The sequence below is a fragment of the Petromyzon marinus genome, chromosome 66 (assembly GCF_048934315.1).
Source record: "Petromyzon marinus isolate PM22_M1 ecotype Great Lakes invasive population chromosome 66, UKy_Petmar_22M1.pri1.0, whole genome shotgun sequence".
Taxonomy (NCBI): Eukaryota; Metazoa; Chordata; class Hyperoartia; order Petromyzontiformes; family Petromyzontidae; genus Petromyzon; species Petromyzon marinus.
This window is the reverse complement of record NC_133732.1, coordinates 1,563,621-1,574,651: the sequence shown is the minus strand read 5'-3', so window position 1 is coordinate 1,574,651 and position 11,031 is coordinate 1,563,621. Positions and strand designations below refer to the sequence as shown.

General features: G+C 50.2%; 1 pseudogene; it reads right to left on the bottom strand.

Moving 5' to 3' along the window:
- Positions 1–591: 591 nt before the first annotated feature.
- Positions 592–5,896, bottom strand: LOC142906518 (uncharacterized; annotated as a pseudogene).
- Between the last annotated feature and the right edge of the window lie 5,135 nt (positions 5,897–11,031).

Here is an 11,031-nt window from a genome sequence, read left to right as displayed (position 1 = left end):
GTCCCTTCACCTGATGAAGGCCGCTTGTGTTGTGGCCGAAACGTCGTGATTTTTTGTTATTTTATTTTCACCTACGTGACTTTACCCAATCGAACCAAAGAGTAAACATGGGACTGCGAGAGAGGATGAGACCAAGATTGGACCGGATAATTTAATGTTGCCAATGCAAATTTTTGCCCGGATTTGACCAATGATACCCAGCGATCCTCCATTTGCCGCAAAGCATGAGACATCAACCGGTTGCAATGGCCGACAGTGGACGGGAAGAAAATTATAAATAATGTCGGAGATGATCGTTACCAACGCCCCTGTATCGACCAGCACGCGAACCTCGACACCCTCGATGGACCCCGTAACAACAGATGAACCGGTCGATGCAGCAACAACCCGATGGGCCAGCTCGGACCACTGACCCGGTCCGATCGCCCGTATGAACCTGACAACCCCCGTAGATCCGACGCCCGAATCATGACAACTGTTCAGCGCAATGCGGTGAGTCGTGTGTGGTGTGTGTGGGGGCCGAGCATATGTGATTCCGCGACTTGCCGGAGAATGCTGTGTCGACTTTTTTTATCTTGGGCATCGTCTGGCCTAGGTCTCGATGCACGTTGTCGTGGAGCCACAGTTGTAACAGGTAACGAGGGCTGCGGCAGTCCTCGGCAGCTCCTGCTTGCGTGCCGAGTGCTGAGGCAGTTGGCCACCGGAACTCCACTCCCCGGGTCGATCGGCGGCAAAAACCTCCTCCGAAGGTTGGGCGTCTGATGTTCCGCTGGATGCTGAAGTCGAAGCACTGGCGATGAGGCGTGACCGCCGTTTCAGGACCACATGCGCATGAATGTTCCTTGCGACGCGCAAGGAGCATATGTCAGCGTCGTCTGCAGCAAGGACTATGATGCCCAGCTCTTGTGCTAGCGCTTAAAGCTTCTCTGTCACCATAGCATCGATGCCTTCGCAGTCCATGCATGGAAAAGCTGCCTTAGCGAGGGCTAGAATGTGAACCTCGAAAACCCCAACAACGCAAGAAATGTGCCTCGCGAACAAAACAGAACAAGAGAAACCCATATATTAATACCCCCCCTAATAACACAATGCATGTACAAGGCAAAATATTAATGACACCGAACACACAAACGACGCGATAGAGCAGGCGGCGTGTGTTGCGAACCGATTTGGAACCGGGAACGTGTCAGCAAGCAAGGTGAACATCACAAAAACCTGCGAGATTTAGTGCGCGTGTGTTTCGCGGGGCTATCGAAGGGGACGGCCAGCTTCTTCGGCGGCACAGGAGGTTCAGGAAGATTAACAAGAGCGTCAGGTGGGTCTGGAGGCATCTCCGTGGGGACTCCTGACGACCCATGATCCATCGAGGCCGAACGTGGCCTGCACGGCTCTGTCACTCCCGTGTCATCTGCAGGAGGTACGACACGTCTGCTCTATGGGTTAGGCACCAATGGGGCAACATCTGGCTCGTTGGACGCATCACACACTCGGCCCCCGTGTTGTGTGTGTGTCGCAGTGTCACAGGGGCGTGCAGCGCTATAAAGGGTTTTAACCGAGAAGGGTGGACGAACCAGCGACGCCGTCCCCAGCAAATTTTAATGCATTGGGGACGCAGGACCTCAACCACCTCCACCGGACCCCGCCATGGCCTGAGGAGTTTTGCTGACGTGGACACCGGTACCTGGGGGCAGTGAAGCCATGCCCTGTCTCCCAGTGTCCACCGATGCGTGGACGTCCGAACATCATGCAGTCTCAAATTCGCTCGCTGGCGGGAAGCCGAATATTCAATGGCAGCCTCCCGTGCCTCAGCCAACTTACGGAGGTTAAATCGCAAGTGGTCAACAAGCTTGGATTTCTGAGGCGGCTGTTCTATCTCCAGCCGAATGTCGGCGGGAGGAATGCATCCCTGCCGTACATTTAAAAGAACGGGGATAATCCCGTGACCACGTGAGGCGCTATGCGGTATGTGGCAAGGACCCCCGGAACCTGCAAGACCCAGTCGAGGTGGGATTCATCGACCTGATGGCATAACATAGCAGTGATAGTTCTATGCAAGTGCTCCACCATGCCGTCGGTTTGGGGATGGTAGGGCAAAGTGCGCACTTTCTTTGTGCCCAACAGGCGGCACACATCGTTCAAAAGGACTCCTGAAAAATGTCTTCCCTGATCGGTCAGCAACCGTTCTGATGCGCCTTTGTCCAGGACGTAGCCCTGAACAAAGGCGTCCACGATGGCCGCTGCCAACTGGTTGGGGATGGCCCAGGCCATAGGCCACCGCATAAGATATTCTACCCCAACCAGAAGGTACTTATACCACGTGGCATAGTAGGAAAAGGGCGCAAAATATCAAGAGCCACCAACTCGTTTATACGAGACACCGAAATGGGTTGCAGGGGCGGGCATGCCGGTTTAGCCGGTGGTTTACGTTGCGCGCATTGGAATGTCGGACACATTGCGTAGCATGCCAGGCCAGAAAAATTGCAACCGCAACAACCCAATGGTTATATGAACACCAGGTGTAACAAGCGCTCGTGCGCTGCCCATACGGCTTTACATCGCAAAGGCTGAGGGCACGACGATTTTATGTTGGCATGAGTCAGCATCCCAATGCATAAGCAAGCCGTGCTTCATAACAAATGAATTTAATTTCCCCTGACGCGGAGCCGCATTAATTGCGTGACGACGCAACCGCAACAATGACATTTCGTCGCTCTGGTGCTGACTACATTCGGCCAAAGTCAGCCCCAGCAAGTCGTCACTGGCCGTTGGATCCGCATGGTCCGACATCGGCGCTTAGGCGACGGGAAGCGCGGTGGACACCATTTCGAGAGGCGCGACCTGCTCAGGCAGTGGCGGCTTACAACGGCCAGAGCCCAAAAAGCATGCACATTTTCGAGCCGGCGGGAGGCGAGACAATGCATCGGCAATCGTGTGTTGTGCACCCTTATGGTAAGTAACATTGAAATCATAGTCCTGAAGGACTTCGAGCCACCGAGAAAGCTGGCCGGATGGTTGGTCAACCCGCAGAGCGTACTGTAATGCCGTATGATCAGATCGCACGGTAAAATGCTGACCATACAGGTGCGGCCTGTATTGCTGAATAAAAAAACAATGGCCAGCAGCTCACGTCGGGTAACACAGTATCGTTGTTCAGCAGGAGACAAAACTCTGCTACCATAGGCAACGACCCTTTCAATGCCATCAACCTTTTGGGACAAAGCACCGCCAATCCCCGTTTTTCTAGCGTCGGTGTCCAATACAAATGGTACAGAAAATCGGGGTATGCCAGGGACAGTACTGTCACGAGTGCGTTCCGCAAAGAGTCGAATGCAGCCTGTTCCGCGTCCCCCCAATGAAACATCACCCCCTTGGATGTAAGGGCATGAAGTGGTTTGGCCATCGTCGCGAAGCCAGCAACAAAACGCCGGTAATATGACGCAAAACCAATAAAACTGCAAACATCACCCGTGGATGTCGGGGTCAGCCATTGGCTAACGCATTTTGTTTTTTCAGGGTCAGTAGAAATTCCCGAGCGGCTGACTATGTGGCCCAAATAGCGCACAGACTCACGCAGAAGGTGACATTTCTGCGGGTTGAATTTTAAGTTAGCGGCCCACATTTTCAAGAAGACAGCACGCAATCGCTCAAGGTGTTCGCCAAACGTGCGTCTAAAACGATGACATCGTCAAGATAAATGAGACATGATTCCCACTGGAACCCAGCGAGGACAAGCTCCATGAGCCTCTGGAACGTCGCTGGGGCCGAGTGGAGACCAATGGGAAGTCTATTAAACTCAAAAAGGCCCTGTGGTGTCCGAAAAGTAGTCTTAGGTTTTGACGTCTCATCGAGGGGAAGATGCCAAAACCCCGACAGAAGGTCCACAGTGGAAAAATAGTGCGCCCCTGCCAGGGCATTTAATGACACGTCCATACGAAGGAGAGGGTAGGGGTTAGCCACCGAGATTTTATTTAGGCACCGAAAATCAACACAAAAACGAAGACTGCCATCGTGCTTTTTGACCAGCACTATTGGAGCACCCCAGGGACTAGTGTAAGGAGAAATGATATCGGCTTCCAGCATGTACTCCACTGCCGATTCAACATGCTGCTTCTCCGCCGGACTAAGCCGAACCCGGTTTTGTCGAATAGGGGCTTCGTCACCAGTATCAATGTGGTGATGCAGCAACTTGGTGCAGCCAATATCGAATTTAGATTTACTGAATATATCAGAAAATTCTCGCAGAAGAGCGAACCGGACAGAACACTCGTGTCTGCGCAGAGCGCATCCAACCATTCCTCACCCGACTTGGAAGGAGGTTGAACCTGTGGCCTGTCAAGCACGTGTCCCACGACCCTGGTCCCCAGGGGCACCGGGGTCGCATGAGCGAGCACAGTTCCTTGCGGAATGACGGTTGTGGACAACCCGACATTCAAAACCTGCAAGAACGGCTCCCTGTCAGCTGCTAGGAGCGTCTGTGCTGCCACCAAATCCAACCCTTTAACAGCTGTGTTTGAAGGCCCCAGCAAAACGCCATGTGCCGAGGCGTCCGGGGCTATCGGTTTCTTTAATCGCAAGGGCACGAGCATTTGTGCTCCTGTCGGAATACGTACTGTGCCAGCGACGAACGCCTGCACAGAAGCATTTGCCACGCGTGGATGTGCGGGCGTGGACAAGAACGTCATTCGATGGCCCGACGGGAGTTCGATGCAATCTTGATCCACAAAGATTTTAATAGGCATTTTCGCGAGAAAGTCAGTGCCTAACAAACATGGCACGGCGAGGGAGGAAGAGACCAAAATAGGACCCGCAAATTTAATGTCACCAATCGAAATTTGCACGCGAATTTGCCCAATAATACCCAGCGAACTTCCATTAGCGGCGAAACACGGGATAGATACCCGTTCCAAGGGTCGGCATCGTACGGGCAGTATATTATAAATCAAATCCGAAATGATGGTAGCCGACGCACCGGTATCAACCAAAACACGGAATTCCACACCCTTGATCGAGCCCACAACCACAGAGGAACCTGCCGTCGCCGCGACTACCCTATGGGCCAGCTCAGACCACTGCCCAGGTCGGAGTGGCCACGGAGAATCACCGAACCACCGCACATCACACGCCGAATCACGAATATTTCTTATGGTGCGTTGCGGTGTGTATGGTGTGAATGAGGGCCGAGCGTGAAAGGCGTCGCGGCTTGCCTGATTGCGCCGTTATCCCGTTGGAGTCCTGTAGTCAGGCCTCAGGATCTGGAGGAGTGTCGTCGAGGCGCACGGCAGTCGGAGGAGATGTGGCCTCGTCGGCCACAGTTGAAGCACGTCATGTCGCTGCGTGGAGGAGGCCGTCCCTGCTGCTGGTCGTCGCAGCAACCGGCGTGGTCGGACGATCGCCGGCCCGTTGCCCTGGTCGCCATGAAGGCCCAGTCGAGGGAGAATCCGTCGTCCCTGCTGGCAGGCTCCGATGTCGAAGCCGAGGCAGCGATGGTCGAATCCGTTTGGAGCAATAGATGCACGTGGATGCACCGTGCGGCTCGTAGCGAGCACATATTATCCTTGTCCACTGCTTGAATGATGATGCACAGCTTGCGCGCCAGTTCCAGCATCTCCTGGAGGACGAGAGCATCGATGGCTTCATCGTTCATGCGAGGGTAAGTCGCTCTTGCCATCGCGAGTAGAGTGGTCTGGAACGATAGTGGATATTCTTTAGGGTGGCGTCGCCTGTCATGAAACCTGTTGCAGACATCGGACGGAGGCCCGTAGACGTTGGACATCCGTTGAAGGGCCGATTGTAGAGTCGCCCTTTGTTGCTTGGGGATGGTGATGAGCATGGCGAGAGCGTCGTCGTCCAGGGTGGCCGGCAGCGCTCGAAGCGCCTCTGCGTCCGACCAGCCCATCATTTCTTGGTGGCTCAGGAAGCGACGCTGGAACGCCGCCCAGTCGCCCCCTGTAGACGCGAATTCATGAAAGATGGGCAGGCACTGTTGAAGGGCGGCCGGCTTTTCTTCATCAGCCTGCATAGACTCGAGCTGGAAATCGGTGATCGCCTGGCCGATAGCGTCTACTGTACTCTGTAGGTACTGTGATGATGCTGCGTTGGCTGAGTAGCGTTAGTTGACAGTGTCGCCCGCTGATGATGCTGCGAGGTGCGATTGGCCCCCATCATTCCCAGAATGCCCTTGGCTTCCGCTTCCGGCGGAACCACGTAATGCCTCGGCGGGAATTTCAAAATGTCCGTCTTTGCCAATGGCGGGAACATCCGCCGGCGGCTGATCTGATCTGCCCACAGCCTCCAAGTTGATCTCATCAAGAATTGAGGCTACAGCATGTAGAAGTTGGGCAAGACGGCTGTGTGCTGCCCGGAGTCCATCCCCCATGGCAGGAGGAGCAATCGGCTGCTGAGCCGGTGGTTGGGCGGTTGGCAATGCGCCGGTATTTTCAGCAGAGTTGGCGGTTCCCGCAGATGAGTCAGTGTTTTCTCTATTCTGACCTCGCACGTGGGCTGAACTTCTTGTTTCAATTTTTCAACCACTTATGACTCCAGATGTAGTGTTTATAATGACGAATAAACTTCTTATGAGGCACACTCTGTTTATTGTCTTTCTTATATTACACAGTCCCTAACACACAAAGGGGCATATGGTCCCCTCACCCGATACCCTAAAAAGGTACAGCCTCCGGACTTAGCGGGACCTACATACAAGGTCTCTTGCTAACCTAAGGAGGTACAGCCTCCAGACTTAGCGGGACCTACACACAGGTCTCTTGCTAACCTAAGGAGGTACAGCCTCCTGTCTTGGCGTGACTTACTCTCGAGTCTACCGCTATCCTAGAGTTCTCCGGCTTGGACCTACGGGAGGCTATCTGACCCACCGCTGGCTCGGTGGGTCTTGACCACTGGATATGCCGAGCCTTAGACCTCAGAAGGGCTGGGAGGCTGGGTCCAGGGTCCTGTCTATCTTCAGCCCGGGCTTCGGTCTTCGTGTAGGGAGAGAACTTCCTGCGCTCTGCGCGCTCACCCTTATACCCGCTTATGGCCAAGTCTAACCAATCCCACATTCCCACGTGGAACTGTCTGATGGGTTCTTACCAAACTGTGGCTACGATCCAGTTCACCTCGTCTGACCCCAACCGTTATTCACACAGAGGTAACACTGCACTGCCCCTTTGATACCTAGTGGCAATGCAGGTTACTGAACAGTGAGTAGTTAGCACCTCTACATAAGTACAGAGAAATTGTTTAAGCATAAGAAAATGAATGGTGAGGCTTGATTTCCTACAAATCCGTTCAGATTGACGAGCTTTAGTTTTAAGGGCCTGTAGCTCTCTTGCATACCAAGGGGACGGGTGGCTGCCTGAAATTAACCGGGACCTAAGTGGAGCCATGGAGTTGAGAATGTCAGAGAGTGTACTGTTACACTGAAGCACATCCTCATCAATACGGAGTAGACTGGGCTCTGATGAAACCGAAATAGATAAAGCATCCGTAAGTGCAGTTGGGACTAAGTGATTTCAAATTACGAAAGGAGATCCGACAATATGAACGAGCAGGGCGAAATAATGATATTTCAAAGAAAACGGCAGAGTGGTCAGATAGACTCACAATCCAGGCGCGGTTCATCCACTAGGAACGTTGGGGTGATGTGCCACCAAGCAGATGATGAGAAGTATTTTTTCAAGTAAAAATGACTTTTATCTTCTTTGGTTCTTTCGGTAAAGTCATGTAGAATGAGAATAAAATAATAAATTGATAAAATAAAATAACACAATAATATTCTCACGACGTTTCGGCCACAACACAAGCGGCCTTCATCAGGTGAAGGGACGAGACTGTCAGGAGGACAGCGCTGGAGCGAAAAAGCCACTCTCAGATCGCGACCTTTAAGCTGTGTGAGAAGAAACAAAGCGCCTTGACAAAGGAATTAGCATAGAATTTAGCATTGAAATAGCTGAGTGATTAGCTTGTGACTGGTCACAGAAATAGCTATGTTAAAGTTAAAGCATCCACATCCACAGAGGCACCCCTTAACAAAGGAATTAGCATAGAATTTAGCATTGAAATAGCTGAGTGATTAGCTTGTGACTGGTCGCAGAAATAGCTATGTTAAAGTCAGAGCATACACATTCACAGAGGCACCTAGTACAAAGCAAACAGGAGAATTTAGCATCGAAATAACTAGGAGAATTTAGCATTGAAATAACTGAGTGATTAGCTTGTGACTGGTCACAGAAATGGCTATGTTGAAGTCAAAGCCTACACAACTGAGCTATTCACAGTAACTGGGTATACACTACAAAATATAATGAATACTACATAGTGAAGCAATAAAAAACTTAAATATAAATTACCTCAATGTTATCAATAAACTCTATATATTCTCCAATCAGCTAAGCTAGTAACAATAAGTCGTTATATATCACAATGCTATATGGCGAAAAAATGGGTGGATTCTTACCCTCAACTTTAGCAACACGGATAGCTACGGGCCCCATTCAGACGGACGAGTTCATCCATGGTCGGAACAGAGGAGGGGGAGAGAGACAGCTGCGAGGCGCTGTTATACTCCATGTTGTAAACCATACCATTAACCGTGGTGTGAGAGGTATTAAGAGTCAATGCCAGCGAAAGAGCTGCGATCTGAAGGTCATCATAAAATACAATTAATTAAGAACGGAAATGGTTTAAAACATCTTTCCAATGGTTACTAAGCCAGAATCCATCTTCTCGGTTGAAATTGTCTCTGCGCTTGTATATGTGAATGGCCTCATGAACGAATCTCTCATGGTAGCCGGTTGGTTTGCAAAGAACCTTCTCTTGGAGAAGTCAATGTCATGTGAGCCCACTGAATTATAACAGCGATCTGCCACGGCAGAGGAGTTCGTTCTACCGTGTATCAAGTCTGCTTTATGTTCGCGGATGCGGTCCGAGATATGTCGTTTGGTTTCTCCAATGTAGCTACTACCACAGAGGCACTTTAGTTTGTAAACGCCCGGGTACTGTATGTCTGGAACAGCATATTTTACAGATGGAACTAGATCACGCATTTTATGTACTGTGTTGAATCGGACCTGGATCTTGTGTTTATTCAGGATTTTGGAGATCTTTTTAGTGACCTCTGCAATGTAGGGTAAGGTGATGGTTTTGAGTGGCTCCACAAGAGGATCCTTCTTCATGACTGGAGTGATGGCTTTGCGGATTGTGTAGTCGGAGTAACCATTAGCCCTGAGAGCCTGGTGTTACGTGCTTGAGTTCACTGGTAATGTGTTCCTGGTCGGAAATGCAGGCTCTATGGTATAGAGTCTTGATGAGGGAGTTCTTCTGGGATGGATGGTGGTGGGAATCCGGTTTCAAGTAAGCATCTGTATGGGTAGCTTCCTGTAGACAGAGTGGCTCATTGAACCATCATGTCTCCTTTTAATGAAGACATCCAAAAAGGGTAGTTTGCCATCTTTTTCGACCTCCATGGTAAATCTGATAGCTGGGTGTATGGAATTGATGTGGTCGCGGAATTGGTCTAGAGCAGGCTGGCCATGTGGCCAGATGACAAAGGTGTCATCCATGTACCTCTTCCATAAGGTCGGGCGTAGAGTGGCAGTCTGGATGGCGTCAGTTTCAATTTTTTCCATGAATACGTTGGCTACAACCGGACATAGGGGGGAGCCCATTGGGGTGCCCTCAGTTTGTTTGTAGAAAGTCCCTTTCCAGGTGAAGTATGTGTTGGTTAAGCAATGTCTCACCAGGGGGGGGGGGGGGGTACATCAGTATGCAGTCCTTGATGAACCAGGTCTTCAATGATAGTGATGGTGTCAGGTACCGGGACTTTGGTGAACAAGGACACCACATCAAAACTGACAAGCAGGTCGTCTGGGGACACCAGGTGAGTAGAATTTAGTACCGCAGAGGTGGTTTTTCCAGTGAAAGGTCGCAGTATATCAGCAAGAAAACGTGCCAGTTTATAGGTGGGGGAGTTGATAGTAGAGACGTTGGAATGAAGGGGTGTATCTTCTTTGTGTACAGTACCCGGGTGTTTACAAACTAAAGTGCCTCTGTGGTAGTAGCTACATTGGAGAAACCAAACGACATATCTCGGACCGAACTCCTCTGCCATGGCAGATTGCTGTTATAATTCAGTGGGCTCACATGACATTGACTTCTCCAAGACGGAGGTTCTTTGCAAACCAACCGGCTACCATGAGAGTTTCGTTCATGAGGCCATTCACATATACAAGCACAGAGACAATTTCAACCGAGACGATGGATTCTGGCTTAGTAACCATTGGAAAGATGTCTTAAACTATTTCCGTTCTTAATTAATTGTATTTTACGATGACCTTCAGACCGCAGCTCTTTCGCTGGCATTGACTCTTAATACCTCTCACACCACGGTTAATGGTATGGTTTACAACATGGAGCATAACAGCGCCTCGCAGCTGTCTCTCTCCCCCTCCTCTGTTCCGACCATGGATGAACTCGTCCCTCTGAACGGGGCCCGTAGCTATCCGTTTTGCTAAAGTTGAAGGTAAGAATCCACCCATTTTTTCGCCATATAGCATTGTGATATATAACGACTTATTGTTGGTAGCTTAGTTGAGTGGAGAATATATAGAGTTTATTGATAACATTGAGGTAATTTATATTTCAGTTTTTTTATTGGTTCACTAGTATTCATTATATATTGTAGTGTATACCCAGTTACTGTGAATAGTTCAGATGTGTAGGCTTTGACTTCAACATAGCCATTTCTGTGACCAGTCACAAGCTAATCACTCAGTTATTTCAATGCTAAATTCTCCTAGTTATTTCAATGCTAAATTCTCCTGTTTGATTTGTACTAGGTGCCTCTGTGAATGTGTATGCTCTGACCTTAACATAGCTATTTCTGAGACCAGTCACAAGCTAATTACTCAGCTATTTCAATGCTAAATTCTATGCTAATTCCTTTGTCAAGGGGTGCTCTGTGGATGTGTATGCTTTAACTTTAACATAGCCATTTCTGTGACCAGTCACAAGCTAATCACTCAGCTATTTCAA